Below are 21,692 nucleotides of genomic sequence, written 5' to 3'. Positions count from 1 at the left end.
GTCTCCACGAGGCTGAGCAGTTGATTGTATCCAGGCCAGACTTCCCTTGAGCTAGTATGAAAAGAGCATAGGCTCCAAGGTGCAGCATCTTCATCTCCAAGCGCCTCTGAATTTCCTTACTTTATACAATTCTGTCTACTACCAAGTAGCTCACACACAGGAATCCAGAATAGCGCACTGCACTCAATGTGTCCCATCTACTCAAGTCTGTGACGCCTCTCCTAGAAAGAGAATTCAATTGTAATGAGTTCTGAGGGTGATGGTCGGTGGTACAAAAAACCAAGGCCTTAGAGTATGGTGGACTGGGTTTAAATCCTTCATTCACCCCGTCCTCATTTTTATTACTTTAATTCATTTATTTAACTTCTCTGAAAATCAGTTTTATTCTCTGTAAAGTAAGAATAATAAGATGACCTACAAAATTGCTGTTAGAATTAGAAATAATGCATTGAAAGTGACTAACACATTGCTCAGGACATAGGCTTTTTTCTTTCTTTTATTTTTTTTTTGAAAAAGTAATGGTAGCTTTTATACTTAGCAATAAATAATAAAATAATATTTTCACATGTACATAAGCCTTTTTTTTTTGAGACAGGGTCTCACTCTGTCACCCAGGCTGGAGTGCAGTGTTGCAATCACAGCTCATCTCAACCTCCAACTCCCGGGCTCAGGTGATCCTCTCACTTCAACCTTCCGAATAGCTGGGACTACAGGTGCACACCACAACACCTGGTTTATTTTATTTTATTTTATTTTTTTCTTTTATTTATTTATTTATTATTATTATTATTATTATTATTATACTTTAGGTTTTATGTTACATGTGAGCAATGTGCAGGTAAGTTACATATGTATACATGTGGCATGCTGGTGCGCTGCACCCATTAACTCGTCATCTAGCATTAGGTATATCTCCCAATGCTATCCCTCCCCCCTCCCCCCACCCCACAACAGTCCCCGAAGTGTGATGTTCCCCTTCCTGTGTCCATGTGTTCTCATTGTTCAATTCCCACCTATGAGTGAGAATATACGGTGTTTGGTTTTTTGTTCTTGCGATAGTTTACTGAGAATGATGATTTCCAGTTTCATCCATGTCCCTACAAAGGACATGAACTCATCATTTTTTATGGCTGCATAGTATTCCATGGTGTAGATGTGCCACATTTTCTTAATCCAGTCTATCATTGTTGGACATTTGGGTTGGTTCCAAGTCTTTGCTATTGTGAATAATGCTGCAATAAACATACGTGTGCATGTGTCTTTATAGCAGCATGATTTATAGGCCTTTGGGTATATACCCAGTAATGGGATGGCTGGGTCGAATGGAATTTCTAGTTCTAGATCCCTGAGGAATCGCCACACTGACTTCCACAAGGGTTGAACTAGTTTGCAGTCCCACCAACAGTGTAAAAGTGTTCCTATTTCTCCACATCCTCTCCAGCACCTGTTGTTTCCTGACTTTTTAATGATTGCCATTCTAACTGGTGTGAGATGGTATCTCATTGTGGTTTTGATTTGCATTTCTCTGATGGCCAGTGATGGTGAGCATTTTTTCATGTGTTTTTTGGCTGCATAAATGTCTTCTTTTGAGAAGTGTCTGTTCATGTCCTTCGCCCACTTTTTGATGGGGTTGTTTGTTTTTTTCTTGTAAATTTGTTTGAGTTCATTGTAGATTCTGGATATTAGCCCTTTGTCAGATGAGTAGGTTGTGAAAATTTTCTCCCATTTTGTAGGTTGCCTGTTCACTCTGATGGTAGTTTCCTTTGCTGTGCAGAAGCTCTTTAGTTTAATTAGATCCCATTTGTCAATTTTGGCTTTTGTTGCCTTTGCTTTTGGTGTTTTAGACATGAAGTCCTTGCCCATGCCTATGTCCTGAATGGTAATGCCTAGGTTTTCTTCTAGGGTTTTTATGGTTTTAGGTCTAACATTTAAGTCTTTAATCCATCTTGAATTGATTTTTGTATAAGGTGTAAGGAAGGGATCCAGTTTCAGCTTTCTACATATGGCTAGCCAGTTTTCCCAGCACCATTTATTAAATAGGGAATCCTTTCCCCATTTCTTGTTTTTGTCAGGTTTGTCAAAGATCAGATAGTTGTAGATATGTGGCATTATTTCTGATGGCTCTGTTCTGTTCCATTGATCTATATCTCTGTTTTGGTACCAGTACCATGCTGTTTTGGTTACTGTAGCCTTGTAGTATAGTTTGAAGTCAGGTAGCGTGATGCTTCCAGCTTTGTTCTTTTGGCTTAGGATTGACTTGGTGATGCGGGCTCTTTTTTGGTTCCATATGAACTTTAAAGTAGTTTGTTCCAATTCTGTGAAGAAAGTCATTGGTAGCTTGATGGGGATGGCATTGAATCTGTAAATTACCTTGGGAAGGATGGCCATTTTCATGATATTGATTCTTCCTACCCATGAGCATGGAATGTTCTTCCATTTGTTTGTATCCTCTTTTATTTCCTTGAGCAGTGGTTTGTAGTTCTCCTTGAAGAGGTCCTTCACATCCCTTGTAAGTTGGATTCCTAGGTATTTTATTCTCTTTGAAGCAATTGTGAATGGGAGTTCACTCATGATTTGGCTCTCTGTTTGTCTGTTATTGATGTATAAGAATGCCTGTGATTTTTGTACATTGATTTTGTATCCTGGGACTTTGCTGAAGTTGCTTATCAGCTTAAGGAGATTTTGGGCTGAGACAATGGGGTTTTCTAGATATACTATCATGTCATCTGCAAACAGGGACAATTTGACTTCCTCTTTTCCTAATTGAATACCCTTGATTTCCTTCTCCTGCCTAATTGCCCTGGCCAGAACTTCCAACACTATGTTGAATAGAAGTGGTGAGAGAGGGCATCCCTGTCTTGTGCCAGTTTTCAAAGGGAATGCTTCCAGTTTTTGCCCATTCAGTATGATATTGGCTGCGGGTTTGTCATAAATAGCTCTTATTATTTTGAGATATGTCCCATCAATACCTAATTTATTGAGAGTTTTTAGCATGAAGGGTTGTTGAATTTTGTCAAAGGCCTTTTCTGCATCTATTGAGATAATCATGTGGTTTTTGTCTTTGGTTCTGTTTATATGCTGGATTACATTTATTGATTTGCGTATATTGAACCAGCCTTGCATCCCAGGGATGAAGCCCACTTGATCATGGTGGATAAGCTTTTTGATGTGCTGCTGGATTCTGTTTGCCAGTATTTTATTGAAGATTTTTGCATCAATGTTCATCAAGGATATTGGTCTAAAATTCTCTTTTTTTGTTGTGTCTCTGCCAGGCTTTGGTATCAGGATGATGCTGGCCTCATAAAATGAGTTAGGGAGGATTCCCTCTTTTTCTATTGATTGGAATAGTTTCAGAAGGAATGGTACCAGCTCCTCCTTGTACCTCTGGTAGAATTCGGCTGTGAACCCATCTGGTCCTGGACTTTTTTTGGTTGGTAAGCTATTGATTATTGCCACAATTTCAGCTCCTGTTATTGGTCTATTCAGAGACTCAACTTCTTCCTGGTTTAGTCTTGGGAGGGTGTATGTGTTGAGGAATTTATCCATTTCTTCTAGATTTTCTAGTTTATTTGCGTAGAGGTGTTTGTAATATTCTCTGATGGTAGTTTGTATTTCTGTGGGATCGGTGGTGATATCCCCTTTATCATTTTTTATTGCATCTATTTGATTCTTCTCTCTTTTTTTCTTTATTAATCTTGCTAGCGGTCTATCAATTTTGTTGATCCTTTCAAAAAACCAGCTCCTGGATTCATTGATTTTTTGAAGGGTTTTTTGTGTCTCTATTTCCTTCAGTTCTGCTCTGATTTTAGTTATTTCTTGCCTTCTGCTAGCTTTTGAATGTGTTTGCTCTTGCTTTTCTAGTTCTTTTAATTGTGATGTTAGGGTGTCAATTTTGGATCTTTCCTGCTTTCTCTTGTGGGCATTTAGTGCTATAAATTTCCCTCTACACACTGCTTTGAATGCATCCCAGAGATTCTGGTATGTTGTGTCTTTGTTCTCGTTGGTTTCAAAGAACATCTTTATTTCTGCCTTCATTTCGTTATGTACCCAGTAGTCATTCAGGAGCAGGTTGTTCAGTTTCCACGTAGTTGAGTGGTTTTGAGTGAGATTCTTAATCCTGAGTTCTAGCTTGATTGCACTGTGATCTGAGAGACAGTTTGTTATAATTTCTGTTCTTTTACATTTATTGAGGAGAGCTTTACTTCCAAGTATATGGTCAATTTTGGAATAGGTGTGGTGTGGTGCTGAAAAAAATGTATATTCATTTGATTTGGGGTGGAGAGTTCTGTAGATGTCTATTAGGTCTGCTTGGTGCAGAGCTGAGTTCAATTCCTCGGTATCCTTGTTGACTTTCTGCCTCGTTGATCGGTCTAATGTTGACAGTGGGGTGTTAAAGTCTCCCATTATTAATGTGTGGGAGTCTAAGTCTCTTTGTAGGTCACTCAGGACTTGCTTTATGAATCTGGGTGCTCCTGTATTGGGTGCATATATATTTAGGATAGTTAGCTCTTCTTGTTGAATTAATCCCTTTACCATTATGTAATGGTCTTCTTTGTCTCTTTTGATCTTTGTTGGTTTAAAGTCTGTTTTATCAGAGACTAGGATTGCAACCCCTGCCTTTTTTTGTTTTCCATTTGCTTGGTAGATCTTCCTCCATCCTTTTATTTTGAGCCTATGTGTGTCTCTGCACGTGAGATGGGTTTCCTGAATACAGCACACTGATGGGTCTTGAGTCTTTATCCAATTTGCCAGTGCGTGTCTTTTAATTGGAGCATTTAGTCCATTTACATTTAAAGTTAATATTGTTATGTGTGAATTTGATCCTGTCATTATGATGTTAGCTGGTTATTTTGCTCGTTAGTTGATGCAGTCTCTTCCTAGTCTCGATGGTCTTTACATTTCTGTATGATTTTGCAGTGGCTGGTACCGGTTGTGCCTTTCCATGTTTAGTGCTTCCTTCAGGAGCTCTTTTAGGGCAGGCCTGGTGGTGACAAAATCTCTCAGCATTTGCTTGTCTGTAAAGTATTTTATTTCTCCTTTACTTATGAAGCTTAGTTTGGCAGGATATGAAATTCTGGGTTGAAAATTCTTTTCTTTAAGAATGTTGAATATTGGCCCCCACTCTCTTCTGGCTTGTAGGGTTTCTGCCGAGAGATCCGCTGTTAGTCTGATGGGCTTCCCTTTGATGGTAACCCGACCTTTCTCTCTGGCTGCCCTTAACATTTTTTCCTTCATTTCAACTTTGGTGAATCTGACAATTATGTGTCTTGGAGTTGCTCTTCTCGAGGAGTATCTTTGTGGCGTTCTCTGTATTTCCTGAACCTGAATGTTGGCCTGCCTTGCTAGATTGGGGAAGTTCTCCTGGATAATATCCTGCAGAGTGTTTTCCAACTTGTTTCCATTTTCCCTGTCACTTTCAGGTACACCAATCAGACGTAGATTTGGTCTTTTCACATAGTCCCACATTTCTTGGAGGCTTTGCTCGTTTCTTTTTATTCTTTTTTCTCTAAACTTCCCTTCTCACTTCATTTCATTCATTTCATCTTCCAGGGCTGATACCCTTTCTTCCATTTGATTGCATCGGCTCCTGAGGCTTCTGCATTATTCACGTAGTTCTCGAGCCTTGGTTTTCAGCTCCATCAGCTCCTTTAAGCACTTCTCTGTATTTGTTATTCTAGTTATACATTCTTCTAAATTTTTTTCAAAGTTTTCAACTTCTTTGCCTTTGGTTTGAATATCCTCCCGTGGCTCGGAGTAATTTGATCGTCTGAAGCCTTCTTCTCTCAGCTCGTCAAAGTCATTCTCCGTCCAGCTTTGTTCCGTTGCTGGAGAGGAACTGCGTTCCTTTGGAGGAGGAGAGGTACTCTGCTTTTTAGAGTTTCCAGTTTTTCTGCTCTGTTTTTTCCCCATCTTTGTGGTTTTATCTACTTTTGGTCTTTGATGATGGTGATGTACAGATGGGTTTTTGGTGTGGATGTCCTTTCTTTTTGTTAGTTTTCCTTCTAACAGACAGGACCCTCAGCTGCAGGTCTGTTGGAGTACCTGGCCGGCCGTGTGAGGTGTCAGTCTGCCCCTGCCGGGGTTGACTCCCAGTTAGGCTGCTCGGGGGTCAGGGGTCAGGGACCCACTTGAGAAGGCAGTCAGCCAGTTCTCAGATCTCCAGCTGCGTGCTGGGAGAACCACTGCTCTCCTCAAAGCTGTCAGACAGGGACATTTAAGTCTGCAGAGGTTACTGCTGTCTTTTTGTTTGTCTGTGCCCTGCCCCCAGAGGTGGAGCCTACAGAGGCAGGCAGGCCTCCTTGAGCTGTGGTGGGCTCCACCCAGTTCAAGCTTCCAGGCTGCTTTGTTTACCTAAGCGAGCCTGGGCAATGGCGGGCACCCCTCCCCCAGCCTCGCTGCCGACTTGCTGTTTGATCTCAGACTGCTGTGCTAGCAATCAGCGAGACTCCGTGGGCGTAGGACCCTCTGACCCAGGTGCGGGCTATACTCTCCTGGGGCACCGTTTCCTAAGCCCGTCGGAAAAGCACAGTATTCCGGTGGGAGTGGCCCGATTTTCCAGGTGCCGTCTGTCACCCCTGGAAAGGGAACTCCCTGACCCCTTGCGCTTCCCGAGTGAGGCAATGCCTCGCCCCTGCTTAGGCTGGTGCACGGTGCACTCACCCACTGGCCTGCGCCCACTGTCTGGCACTCCCTAGTGAGATAAACACGGTACCTCAGATGGAAATTCAGAAATCACCCGTCTTCTGCGTCGCTCGCGCTGGGAGCTGTAGACCGGAGCTGTTCCTATTCGGCCATCTTGGCTCCTCCAACACCTGGTTTATTTTTGTATTTTTTGTAGAGACGGGGCTTCACCATGTTGCCCAGGCTGGTTTCAAACTCCTGGGCTCAAGTGTTTCACCTGTCTTAGTTGCCCAAAGTGGTGGGATTACAAGCATGAGCCGCCACACCCCACCTCATATAAGCCTTATAATTTAACTTTTTACCTGCCTACAAATTGATCATATCCTGAAAACACCTGTGATTTCTGGGAGCTCATGAACATTGCCTGAAGACCATATATTCCACTTCTGGTTTTCTGTTGGACAGAAGCACTACAAGCTTTCGTTTTCCTTATTTTTGATTATTTCCTTATTTTGACTTCTAAAGTTTCATCTATTTAATGGTAGAAAGGAAAAAAATTAACCATACATTTGTACATATGTATTTTTATGCCTTCTTTTTTTTTTTTTTTTTGAGACAGAGGTTTGCTCTGTTGCCCAGGCTGGAGTGCAGTGGCGTGATCTCGGCTTACTGCAACCTCTGCCTCCCAGGTTCAAGCGATTCTCCTGCCTCAGCCTCCCAAGTAGCTGGGACTACAGGTGCATGCCACCATGCCTAGCTAATGTTTTTTTTTTTGTATTTTTAGTAGAGACGGGGTTTCACCATGTTAGCCAGGATGGTCTCTATTTCCTAACCTCACGATCTGCCTGCCTCGGCCTCCCAAAGTGCTGGGATTACAGGCATGAGCCACCGCACCCGGCCTTTATGCTTTCTTTATAGATATAAAAATGTGCTTATATTTTTTATGGTCTTTTTTTTCAATTTTCATTTTAAATTCAGGAGTACAGGTTTGTTATTTGGGTATTTTGCATGATGCTGAGGTTTGGGATACTACTGATCCCATCATCCAGATAGTGATTATAGTACCCAATAGGTAGTTTTTCAACCCCTGCTCCCTTCCTCTCCTTCCCCAACCAGTAGTCCCCAGTTTCTATTGTTGCCATGTTTGTGTCCATGAGTACCCAACGTTTAGCTCCTACTTAAGAGCAAGAACATAAGTGAGAACATGTGGTATTTGCTTTTCTGTACCTGTGTTAATTTCCTTAGGATAATGGCCTCCAGCTTCATCCATGTTGCTGCAAAAGACATGATTTTGTTCTGTTTTTCGGCTGCATAGTATTCCATGGTGTACATGCACCACATTTTCTTTATCCAATCCACTGTTGATGGGCACCTAGGTTGATTCCTTGTCTTTGCTATTGTGAGTAGTGCTGTGGTGAACTTACAAGTGCATACGTCTTTTTGGTAGAATGATTTGTTTTCTTTTAGGATATATATCCAGTAATGGGATTGCTGGGTCAAATGGTAGCTCTGTTTCAAGTTGTTTGAGAAATCTCCAAACTGCTTTCTGTAGTGGCTGAACTAATTTACATCCCCACCAACAGTATATAAACGTTCCTCCTTCTCTGCAGCCTCGCCGGCATCTATTGTTTTTTTTGACTTTTTAAAAATTATATTTTAAGTCCTGGTATATGTGTGCAAAGCGTGCAGGTTTGTTACATAGGTATACATGCACCATGGTGGTTGGCTGTACCCATCAACCCATCATCTAGGTTTTAAGCCCTGAATGCATTATGTATTTCTCCTAATGCTTTCCCTCCCCTTGCCCCCCCACGCCCCAGTAGGCCCTGGTGTGTGATGTTCCCCTCCCTGTGTCCATGTGTTCTCATTGTTCAACTCCCACTTATGAGTGAGAACATGCAGTGTTTGGTTTTCTGTTCCTGTGTTAGTTTGCTGAAGATGATGGTTTCCAGATCCATCCATGTCCCTGCAAAGGACATGAACTCATTTCTTTATGGCTGCGTAGTATTCCATGGTGTATATGTACAATGTTTTCTTTATCCCATCTATCACTGATGGGCATTTGGGTTGGTTCCAAGTCTTTGCTATTGTGAATAGTGCTGCAATAAACGTGAGTGTGCATATGTCTTTATAGTAGAATGATTTGTAATCCTTTGGGTATATACCCAGTAATGGGATTGCTGGGTCAAATGCTAGCTCTGTTTTAAGTTCTTTGAGAAATCTCCAAACTGCTTTCCATAGCGGCTGAACTAATTTACATTCCCACCAACGGTATATAAATGTTCCTTCTTCTCTGCAGCCTCTCCAGCCTCTATTGTTTTTTAACTTTTTAATAATAGGCATTCTGACTAGTATGAGATGATATCTCATTGTGGTTTTGATTTGCATTTCTCTGAAGATTAGTGATGTTGACCTTCCATAGGTTTTAGGAACCAGAAGAAACCTTAAATTTGAAGTCTCCATATAGTTTTTCTTTCTTTCCTCTCCCCCTTATGAAATGATTCACAATATATAATGGAACCAAACTCCCTTAGGGGCCTGAGAAGCTGTTATGCTTTCATATCCTGACACCTCCTCCCCTAGCCCCCCATTAAACTTTTCCCTGGAATCCTCTCCAGAACATGATGTATACATAGATAAACATGTTGGGGTTAAAATTATTTTATATACATGCTCCCAAACTCTCCTTTCCTGAGCCTCACTAGAATGGGTTCTGGCTTTGTGAGCTCTTAATTTCTTCCCCTTCCTCAGTTTCAGAGGGGGATTCTGCCATTGCCAAATAAATTCTTTACAATTTTGTGATGTAGCATTATAAGAAAAATTGGTGGGGTAAAAGGATAAAATGTTTTCATGCTAGGGCTGGCAGTGAAAGATTAGGAAGTGGAGATTGTTGAAAATTGAAGAGTATGACATATGTGGAGAAGCAGATGAGAGAGGAAGAGGGTGTTGTGAAGAAATCCTTAAAATTTCTTGCAACTCGTATGTATTCCAGAAATACAAGCAAAGACCTTCCATTATTTTGAAATTAATGTTTGATTGCTGGACTTCTTTTTTTTTTTTGAGATGGAGTTTCACTCTTGTTGCCCAGGCTGGAGTGCAATGGCACAATCTCGGCTCACCGCAACCTCTGCCTCCCAGGTTCAAGCGATTTCTCCTGCCTCAGCTTCCCAAGTAGCTGAGATTACAGGCATGCGCCGCCACGCCCTGCTAATTCTGTATTTTTAATAGAGATGGGGTTTCTCCAGGTTGGTCAGGCTGGTCTTGAACTCCCAACTTCAGGTGATCCACCCACCTCAGCCTCCCAAAGTGCTGGGATTACAGGCATGAGCCACCGTGCCCGGCCTGCTGGACTTTATTGTTATGGCATATATCATTTTGAGACTGAGCCATACAGGTCATAATTTTCCAAATTAGTTTTAATAAGGTTACATAAATTTAGATTGGAATAAATCACAATTACAATAGCCACTTGGAGAGATGGCTAGATGATAAAATTGCCTACAGAGAAAGGTGTGGATTAGAAAAACAGCTTAGGTCCATGGTTCTCCAATCTTAGGACATATAAGACTTATCTGGGGAGCTTTTTAAAATATAGACTCTTGAACTATATCCCAAGGAGCTTTGATGCTGGTTTTTTTTGTTGTTGTTTGTTTGTTTGTTTGTTTGTTTTGGTGGGAGGTCTAGGAATCTGCATGTTTCATTATCCCCCATATGATTCTCATGCAAGGAATTTATGAACCCCACTCAGGCTCAGGCCAATAAGAATTCTTCATTTCCAAACAGTTTCATGTGTCAGGGGACTCCTGAAGTTCAACTATGGAAACGTGAGCTTAAGAGTGTTCCCGGCCGGGCGCAGTGGCTCACGCCTGCAATCCCAGCACTTTGGGAGGCCGAGGTGGGCGGATCACGAGGTCAGGAGATTGAGACCATCCTGGCTGACACGGTGAAACCCCATCTCTACTAAAAATACAAAAAATTACCTGGGCGTGGTGGTGGACACCTGTAGTCCCTGTTACTTGGGAGGCTGAGCAGGAGAATGGCATGAACTCGGGAGGTCAGATAGCACCACTGCACTCCAGCCTGGGCGACAGAGCGAGACTCCGTCTCAAAAAAAAAAAAAAAAAAAAAGAAAGGAAGAAAAAGACTGTTCCCTTGGATCACCCCAAAGAAAACCTTTGGACTTTCTCTATTGCATCCTTCTTAGTCACATTTGCAGGGACATCTCCTCACCTTTGCAGTGATAATTATCCCCCTCTCCAGCCCTTGAAATCCATAGATTAACTGAAAACCATAATTTTTTTTCCTCCTGATTCATAGAATAAGTAAGTACCCTAAACCCTCTCCAACACTAATACAAGCCATTAAGTCACATTTGCCAAAGTCATTTCACCAGTGCAAATTTCTACAAAATCTTAACAGAAATATAATGGAACAGAAGAATTGGCTGTAAATTGTAAAGATTAATTTGCCTGGGTGCATGACAGAATACTGAAATGAAAACACAAAATGTTTTGCTTACAGAAGCTTTTGAAAGAGGATGCCCTTGTCTAAGTAGAAAGGTTTGATTAACCAGGTTGATCATTTAAAAACCATACAGTGAAAATATTTATGTGCATCTCATGGTAAGGGCTTGCCCAGAGCTCTTAGAGCCTGAATTGAAAGATATTAGGACCACCCATGCACTGTACCTAAAAATAAAATATCAAATGTTCTAAGGCAACATTGCTGTATTTAGCCTTTTGCCATTCATCATGCAGGTGACATTGAAAAATGCAGTCACTGAAGTGGAACTTGTAAAGTGAAACAGACCATCATCAAATAAAAGGTTTTTATGGAAACTCTGGAGGATCAACTTAATAACAAGCCAGGCTTGCAGGGAGGATGCTCCTGTGACTCTTTGGTAAATTCACACAATAACTGTCCAGGAGACTGCTGAATTGATTGGTCAACCCTAAAGACCCCAGAGGAAGGCCTGGGAGTAAATGTACCTCTGGTTGGATACTGTCCATTCAGCTTATTTCATCCACACTTCCAGACCTGTTTCTGAAAAATAATGGTCATGTCCTGCCGAATCTGGAGATATGATACCTCATTGTCATCTTAAATAAATTTCAACCCTATAATAACATATTTCTCTTGTCTCAGTCATAGCTCTGCTGGGGATTAATAAAGTGAAGTGGCAGTGAGCAGTAGGAAAGGCAAGCAGCAAAAAGGTAAAATCAGTTAGGTTTTGTGTATTTGAACAAATTTCTTTTAGGACACCCATTCAAATAGAATCCTATCTGTTAGAAGAAATCTTATCTCTTATAAGAAGTATCAGAGTTAGTGATGGGGTAAAGAGGTCTAAGTTGTAAAACACAAAAATCTAATACTAAATGTAGTAAAATGACTTTGAAATGTTTTCTTATCACTTTCTGACTGTAAAGGTAAAACATCCACAGTGTAGAAAATAAAAGTATAATAAATTTAGAAAACAATGCTACAGTGATTACCATATTAGCTTCCAACATCTGAAATATTGTGGTAATCTTATTTTTAAAAACTTTTAAAAAGCCAAATAGACTTTGCTTCTCAATTCAGAACTATTGGTTGTTTCTCAGTTGCTTTTCTTATAGACTTCGTGAAACTATTCACAAAAGCTTGAGACTCAGTCAAACACATAACACTTTACAGACTGATAAATCTAAAGCTCTTTATTTCTGGGGAGCAGTGGTTTACTTTATGTCACATCCCGGTTTTGTAAACAGGCCCTGGCATCACAAATACTCCAAAAAGACTACAGCCTGCAGCATGTTTTCTTGTGCTGGATATGCCACCGTTAGCATCAGAACTCACATGGGAAAATAGCGAAGAATGAGTCACATGCCTCCCGAGAGCTGGCCACCTTTCCTAAAACAGTTGAACATTTACGTATGCCAGGTTTGAAGCACATGATTCTAAACAGTGACACAGATTGTTTCTGTTTCAACTGAAAATGTTTTACCAATTAAAAACAGGATAAGGGACACTACCTAAACTTGCAGTCCTTAAATAATCTTCTCCAAGATTGATGAATACGACAAAATCTTTATAGAAAAAGAGCCTCATTAATTTTGATTCATACCTGAAACTATGCACTTAAATCCTAACCTGGAATTTAGCAGTCCAAAAATATCAACCAGTTCCTATTAAAAGGAATATAAAATTTGTCTGCTTGATATGTTTTCCCTCTATTAAAAATTGGTACTTGGTCTTCAGAAGAGGACAAAATCTGAAGAAATTCAGAGGAAGAAAGGCATTAAAGAAGTTCAGTGGTGAGGATTCAGCCTTCTATCATGGCATTTTATGTTTGTTTCTTTGGCATAAGAAGTAAACATTTTCTCTAAAAAGGTAGTTAATCTCAACTTGATAAAGAATATCTACAAAAACCTGACAGTAAGCCTCATACTTAATAGTAAGAAACTAAGAGCTTTCCCACTAAGATCAGAAACAAGGCAAGGATGTCCCCTCTCATCACTGCTTTTCAGCATTTTACTGGAAGTCCTAGCTACTGCATTAACACAAGAAAAGGATATAAAATTTAAACTGTTAGGGAAGGAGAAAATAAAACTGTCTTTGCAAATAACGTGATGCTCAACTTTGGAAAACTCAAAGGAATTGACCAAAAAAAAAAAAAAAAAAAACCTCCTAGAACTAATAAGAGATTTTAGCAAAGTTTCAGACACAAAGTTTTTTATACAAAAGTCATCAGTCATCACTTTCCTATATACCAGCAATAAATAAGTGGAGTTAACATATTACCATTTACATTGGCACCATCAAATGAAATTATAAGGTATAAATCTAACAAAATCTGTACAAAATCTATATGAGGAAATCTACAAAACTCTGATAAAAGAAATCAAAGAACTAAATAAAAGGAGAGAGATTCTATATTCACGGAAAGGGAGACTCAGTATTGTCAAGGTGTCACTTTGTCCCCAATTGATCTGTAGATTCAATGAAATTCAAAATCCTAGCAAGTTACTTTGTAAATATTGACAAATTGATTCTAATGTTTATATGGAGAGGCAAAAGACCCAGAATCGCCAATATAATATTGAAGGAGAAGAACAAATTTGGGGGACTGAAACTACCTGACTTCAAGACTTACTGTAAAAGTATAGTAATTGGGATAGTGTGGTATTTCTGGAAGAATAGTTACATCAATCAATATGAAGGAATAGAGGGCCAGAAATAGACCCACATATATCTATTCAGCTAATCATTGACAAAGAAACAAAGGCAATACAGTGGAGAAAAGACAGTCTTTTCAACAAATGGTGCTGAAACAATGAAACATCCATGTGCAAAGAAAAGCATCTAGACAAAGACCTTACACCTTTCACAAAAATTTATTCAAAGTGAATCAGCGACCTAAATATAAAATGCAAAACTATAAAACTCCTAAAAGATAACTTATGAGAAAATCTAGATGACCTTGGGTTTGGTAATGATGTTTTCAATACAATGCTAAAGGCATAACTCATGAAAAATAATAAGCTGGAGTTTATCAAAATTAAAAACTTCTGCTCTGCAAAAGACATTGTCAGAGAATGAAAAGACAAGCCACCAACTTGGAGAAAATATTTGCAAAAAACATAGCTGATGAAGGACTGTTATCCAGAATACAAAAAGAACTCCTAAAACTCAACAAGAAGAAGACAATCTGTATTAAGATGGTGGAGAGGGGCAGGACTAGCTTGCAGCTCCTGCTCAGATGGATGGAGCAGTGTGTGGAGACTCACATCATGGACTTTTGCTCCAAGAACTACCACAGGTACATATTAGGAAAGTTGAGAGAATCCACAGACCCTTTGAAGGAACTAGATCACCACTGCAGTCTTCCTGAGATGCTGAAAAACTGTGCTGGTATCCACAACTGCAAAGCCTGAAGACAGATCACAAGACTCTTTGCAGATACTCCCCAGTACCAGCGTGGAGCACAGTAGCTCCACTAGGTGACTAGACCCAGAAGAGCAAAAGCAATTACTACAGTTTGGCTCTCAGGAAGCTCCATTCCTAGGGGAAGGGGGAGAACATCACATCAAGGGAGCATCCCACGGGACAAAAGAATCTGAACAGCAGCCCTTGAATCTCAGATCTTCCCTCTGTTATAGTCTACCCAAATGAGAAGGAACCAGAAAAACAATTCTGATAGTATGACAAAACAAGACTCCAAGATCATACCAGCTCACCAGCAATGGATTCAAAACAAGACAATATCTCTGAACTGCAAAATAGAATTCAGAAGGTAGATTATTAAGCTAATCAAGGAAGCACCAGAGGAAGGTGAAGACCAACTTAAAGATATAGGATATGAAAGGAAAAGGAAAATTCTTCAGTGAAATAGACTGCATAAATAAAAAACAATCACAACTTCTGGAAGTCAAGGACCCAATTAGAGAAATGCAAAATAGACTAGAAAGTCTCAGCAATAGAATCAAATAAGCAGAAGAAAGAACTTTAGAGCTCAAAGACAAGGCTTTTGAATTAACCCAATCTGTCAAAGACAAAAAAAAAAAGAATTAAAAAAAAAATGAACAGAACCTCCAAGAAGTTTGGGACTATGTTAAATGTTGAAACCTAAGAATAATTGGGTTCCTGAGGAAGAAGAGAAATCTAAAAGTTTAGAAAACATATTTGAGGGAATAGTAAAGTGAAACTTCCTCAGCTTTGCTAGAGATTTAGATATCCAAATACAAGAGGCTCAAAGATCACCTGGGAAATTCATCACAAAAAGATCATTGCCTAGGCACATAGTCATCAGGTTATCTAAAGTCAAGACAAATGAAAGAATCTTGAGAGCTGCGAGGCAAAAGCATCAGGCAACCTGTAAAGGAAAACCTATCAGATTAACCGCAGATTTCTCAGCAGAAACCCTACAAGCTAGAAGGGATTGGGGTCCTATTTTTAGCCTCCTTAAACAAAGCAATTATCAGCCAAGAATTTTGTATCCAGTGAAACCGAGCTTCATAAATGAAGGAAAGATACAGTCATTTACAGACAAACAAATGCTGAGAGAATTCTCCAGTACCAAGCCAGCACTACAAGAACTGCTAAAAGGAGCTCTAAATCTTGAAACAAATCCTCAGAATAAACCAAAATAGAACCTTCCTAAAGCATGAATCTCACAGGACCTGTATAACAATAACACAATGAAAAGGAAAAAAAAAACCAGGCTGGACATGGTGGCTTATGCCTGTAATCCCAGCACTTTGGGAGGCTGAGGCGGGCGGATCATGAGGTCAGGAGATCGAGACCATCCTGGCTAACACGGTGAAAACCCATCTCTACTAAAAATACAAAAAATTAGCCTGGCGTGGTGGTGTGCGCCTGTAGTCCCATCTACTTGGGAGGCTGAGTCAGGGGAATGGTGTGAACCCGGGAGGCGGAGCTTGCAGTGAGCTGAGATTACGCCACTGCACTCCAGCCTGGGTGACAGAGCGAGACTCCATCTCAAAAAAAACCAGATCTTCAGGCAACAAATAGCGCAATCAATAGAATAATACCTGACATCTGAATACTAACATTGAATATAAATGGTCTAAGTGCTCCACTTAAAAGATGCAGAATGGCAGAGTAAATAGGACTTCACCAAACAACTATCTGCTGCCTTCAAGAGACTCACCTAACAAATAAGGACTCACATAAACTTAAGGTAAGGGGGTGGAAAAAGACATTCCATGCAAACGGACACCAAAAGTGAGGAGGAGTAGCTGTTCTTACATCAGACAAAACAAACTTTAAAGTAACAGCAGTTAAAAAACACAAAGGAGAACATTATATAGTAATAAATGGACTAGTCCAACAGGAAAATGTCACAATTCTAAATATATATTCACCTAACACTGGAGTTCCCCAATTTTTTGTTTTTTTTTTTTTTAGATGGCGTCTTGCTCTGTCACCCAGGCTGGAGTGCAATGGCACGATCTCAGCTCACTGCGACATCCGCCTCCTGGGTTCAAATGACTCTCCTGCCTCAGCCTCTTGTGTAGCTGGGATTACAGGCATTTGCCACCATGCCTGGATAATTTTTGTATTTTTAGTAGAGACGGGGTTTCACCATGTTGGTCAGTCTGGTTTCGAACTCTTGATCTCAGGTGATCCACATGCCTTAGTCTCCCAAAGTGCTGGGATTACAGGCATGAGGCACCACACCCAGCCTGGAGCTCCCAAATTTACTAACAATTATTACTAGACCTAAGAAATGAAATAGATGGCAACACAATAATAGTGGAGGACTTTAATACTCCACTGATACCACTACACAGGTCATTAAGACAGAAAGTCAACAAAGAAACAATGGACTTAAACTATACCCTAGAACAAATGGACTTGACACATATTTACAGAGCATTCTGCCCAACACCTACAGAATATACATTCTATTCATCAGCACATGGAACATTCTCCAAGATAGACCATATGGTAGGCCACAAAACAAGTCTCAGTAAATTTGAGAAAATTGAAATTATATCAAGTACTCTCTCAGACTGCAGTGGAATAAAATTGGAAATCAACTCCAAAAGGAACCCTCAAAACCATGCAAATACATGGAAATTAAATAACCTGCTTCGGAATGATTGTTGGGTCAACAATGAGATTAAGATGGAAATTGAAAAATTCCTTGAACTGAATAATAGTGACACAACCTATCAAAACCTCTGTGATACAGCAAAAGTGGTGCTAAGAGGAAAGTTTATAGCATTAAATGCCTACATCAAAAAGTCTGAAAGAGCACAAATAAGGTCACACCTCATGGAACTGGATAAACATGAATAATCTAAACCTAAACCCAGCAGAAGGAAATAAATAATGAAGATCAGAGCAGAACTAAATGAAATTCAAACAAAAAAAAATACAAAAGATAAATGAAACAAAAAGCTGGTTCTTTGAAAAGATAAATAAAATTGACAGGCCATTAACTAGATCAACCAAGAAAAGAAGAGAGAAGATCCAAATAAGCTCAATTAGAAATGAAACAGGAGATATTACAACTGATACCACAGAAATACAAAAAGATCATTCAAGGCTGCTATGAACACCTGTATGTGCATAAAATAGAAAACCTGGAGGAGATGGATAAAATCCTGGAAATACACAAACCTCCTAGATTAAATCAGGAAGATATTGAATCTATGAACAGAACAATAACAAGCAGCAAGATTGAAATGGTAACAAAAAAAATGCCAGCAAAAAAGTCCAGGATTCACAGCTGAATTATATTAGACAGTCAAAAAAGAATTGGTACCAATCCTATTGACACTATTCCAAAAGCTAGAGAAAGAGGGAATCCTCCCTAAATCCTTCTATTAAGCCAGTATCACTGTAATTCCAAAATCAGGAAGGACATAACAACAAAAAAAAAACCACAGACCAATAACCCTGATGAACAAAGATGCAAAAACCCACAATAAAATACTAGCAAACTGAATCGAACAGCATATAAAAAAAAAATCCACCAAGATCAAGTGGGTTTTATATTAGGGATGCAGGGATGGTTTAACATACATAAGTTAAGAAATGTAATACACCACATAAACAGAATTAAAAACAAAAATCACATGATCATGTCAATAGACACAGAGAAAGCATTTGACAAAATCTAGCATCCCTTTATGATTAAAACCCTCAGCAAAATTGGCATAGAAGGGACATACCTTAAGGTAATAAAAGTAATCTGTGACAAACCCACAGCCAACATCATACTGAATGGGTAAAAGTTGAAAGCATTTCCCCTAAGAACAAGACAAGATGCCCACTTTCACCACTTCTGTTCAACTTAGTACCGGAAGTCCTACCCAGAACAATAAGACAAGAGAAAGAAATAAAGGGAATCCAAATCAATAAAGAGGAAGTCAAATTGTTGCTGTTTGCTGATGATGTGATCATATACCTAGAAAACTCTGAAGACTCCTCCAAAAAGCTCCTAGAACTGATAAATGAATTCAGCAAAAGTTAAGGATAGAAAATTAACGTACACAAACCAGTAGCTCTTCTATACACCAACAGCGATCAAGCTGAGAATCAAGTTAAGAACTCAACCCCTTTCACAATAGCTGCAAAAAATTAAATACTTAGGAATATACCTAACCAAAGAGTCAAAAGACCTCTACGAGGAAAACTACAAAACACTGCTGAAAGAAATCATAGATGACACAAACAAATGAAAACACATCCCATACTCATGGATGAGTAGAATCAATATTGTGAAAATGACCATAGTACCAAAAGCAATCTTCAAATTAAATGCAACTCCCATCAAAATACCACCATTTTTCACAGAACTAGAAAAAAATTCTAAAATTCATATGGAACCGAAAAAAAAAATGCCTGCATAGCTAAATCAAGACTAAGCAAAAAGAACAAATCTAGAGACATCATATTACCCAACTTCAAATTATACTATAAGGCCATAGTCAACCAAACAGCATGGCATTGATATAAAAATAGGCACATAGACAAATCGAACAGAATAGAGAACCCAGAAATAAAGCCAAATACTTAGAGCCAACTGATCTTTGACAAAGCAAACAAAAACATAAAGTGGGGGAAAGGACACCCTATTCAACAAATGGTGCTGGGATAATTGGCAAGCCACATGTAGAAGAATAAATCTAGATCCTTGTCTCTCACCTTATACAAAAATCAACTCAAGATGGATCAAAGACTTAAATCAAAGATCCAAAACCATAAATATTCTAGAAGATAACACCAGAAAAACCCTTGTAGACATTGGCTTAGGCAAAGACTTCATGATCAAGAACCCAAAAGCAAATGCAACAAAAACAAAGACAAATACATAGGAATCAAACTAAAAAGCTTCTGCACAGCAAAAGAAATAATCAGCAGAGTTTACAGACAACCGGCAGAGTGGGAGAAAAATCTCACAATCTGTACATTTGACAAAGGACTAATAGAGAGAATCTACAAAGAACTCAAACAAATCAGCAAGAAAAAAACAAACAAACCCATCAAAAAGTGGGCTAATAAGAAAGAATAAGTTCATGTCCTTTGCAGGGACATGGATGAAGCTGGAAACCATCATTCTCAGGAAACTAATACAGGAACAGAAAACCAAACACCTCATGTTCTCACTCATAAGTGGGAGTTGAACAATGAGAACACATGGACACAGGGAGGGGCCTGTCGGGGGGTAGGGGGCTAGGGGAGGGATCCTAATGTAGATGATGGGTTGATGGGTGCAGCAAACCACCATGGCACATGTATACCTATGTAGCAAACCTGCACATTCTGCACATGTATCCCAGAATTTAAAGTATAATAATAATAAAAAAAGTGGGCTAAGGACATGAATAGACAATTCTCAAAAGAAGATATACACATGGCCAACAAGCATATGGAAAAATGCTTAAAATCACTAATTATCAGAGAAATGTAAATCAAAACCACAGTGCAATATCACCTCACTCCTGCAAGAATGGCCATAATCAAAAAATCAAAAAAAACAACAAATGTTGGTGTGGATGCAGAGAGAAGGGAACACTTTTACATTGCTGGTGGGAATGTAAACTAGTCCAACTACTATGTGAAACAGTGTGGAGATTCCTTAAAAACTAAACATAGACCTACTATTTGATCCAGCAATCCCACTACTAGGTATCTACCTAGAGAAAAAGAAGTCATTATATGAAAAAGATACTTGCACATGCGTGTGTATGGCAGCACAATTTGCAAGTGCAGAAATATGGAACCAGCCTAAATGCCCATCAATCAATGAGTGGATAAAGAAAATTATCCATATGTGTGTGTGTGTGTGTGTGTATACACCATGGAATACTACTCAGCCATAAAAAGGAATGAAACAATGGCATTCACAGCAACCTGGATAAAAGTAGATACTATTATTCTAAGTGAAGTAACTCAGAAATGGAAAAACCAAACAATGTCTGTTCTCACTCATATGTGGGAGTTAAGCTATGAGGATGCAAAGGTAAAAGAATGATACATTGGACTTTGGGGAAAGGGTAGGGGGTGGCGAGGGATAAAAGACTACATATTGGGTACAGTGTTCACTGCTCAGGTGATGGGTGCACCAAAATCTCAGAAATCACCACTAAAAAACGTATTCATGTAACCAAATGCCCCCTGATCCCCAAAAACCTATAGAAATAAAAAAATTGAAAAAAGGAAAACAATCTGATTAAGAAATAGGCCAAATATTTCACCAAAGAAGAAATACAGGTGGTAAACAAGCACACAAAAAGGTGTTCAACATCATATATTATTAGGGAATTGCAAGTTAAAACAAGGAGATACCACTACACACCTATTAGAATGGCCAAAATCCAGAACACTAAAAACACCAAATGTCAGTGAGGATGTGGTGCAACAGGAACTCTCATTCAGTGCTGGCAGAAATGTAAAATGGTTCAACTACTTTGAAAGATAGTTTGGCAATTTCTTAAAAACTAAACATACTCCTACATATCCAAATCCCCTGATATTTGTCCAAAGGGGTTAAAAACTTAAGTCCACAAGAAATCTGCACATAGATATTTATAGCAACTTTATTTATAATTGCCAAAATCTGGAAGCAACCAAAACGTCCTGCAGGAAGTGAATGGATAAATAAACTGAGGTACATCCAGACAATGGAGTATTATTTAGTGCTGAAAAGAAATGAGCTATCAAACCCTGGAAAGACATGGAGGAAATTTAAACGCATATTACTAAGTGAAAGAAGCCAATCTGAAAAAGCTACATACTATATACTACATACTATATAATTTTAACCATATGACTTTCTAGAAAGGTAAAGCTATGGAGACCGTAAAAAGATTAATGGTTGCCAGGAGTTAGGGAAGACTAAATAGGCAGAGCACAGAGGAATTTTAGGATAGCAAAACGACTTTATGCAATACTATAATGGTGGGTACATGGCATTATATATCTAGACTTGCAGAATGTAAAATACAAAGAGTGGACACTAATGTAAACTATGGACTTTGGGTGATGATGATGTGTCAGTCTAGATTCAGCAATTGTAACAAATGTACGATTCTGGTGGGAGATGGAGGAGGCTATGC

General features: G+C 39.2%; 1 protein-coding gene across 2 annotated transcripts in view; it reads left to right on the top strand.

The window, feature by feature from the left end:
• Nucleotides 1-21,692, top strand: part of GUCA1C (guanylate cyclase activator 1C) — a 51,773-nt gene that overhangs the window by 16,902 nt on the left and 13,179 nt on the right. The gene's annotated exons all lie outside the window — the stretch shown is intronic.

This window comes from Pongo pygmaeus, chromosome 2 (assembly GCF_028885625.2).
Source record: "Pongo pygmaeus isolate AG05252 chromosome 2, NHGRI_mPonPyg2-v2.0_pri, whole genome shotgun sequence".
NCBI classification, from domain to species: Eukaryota; Metazoa; Chordata; class Mammalia; order Primates; family Hominidae; genus Pongo; species Pongo pygmaeus.
This window is presented reverse-complemented; position numbering and strand designations above follow the sequence as displayed.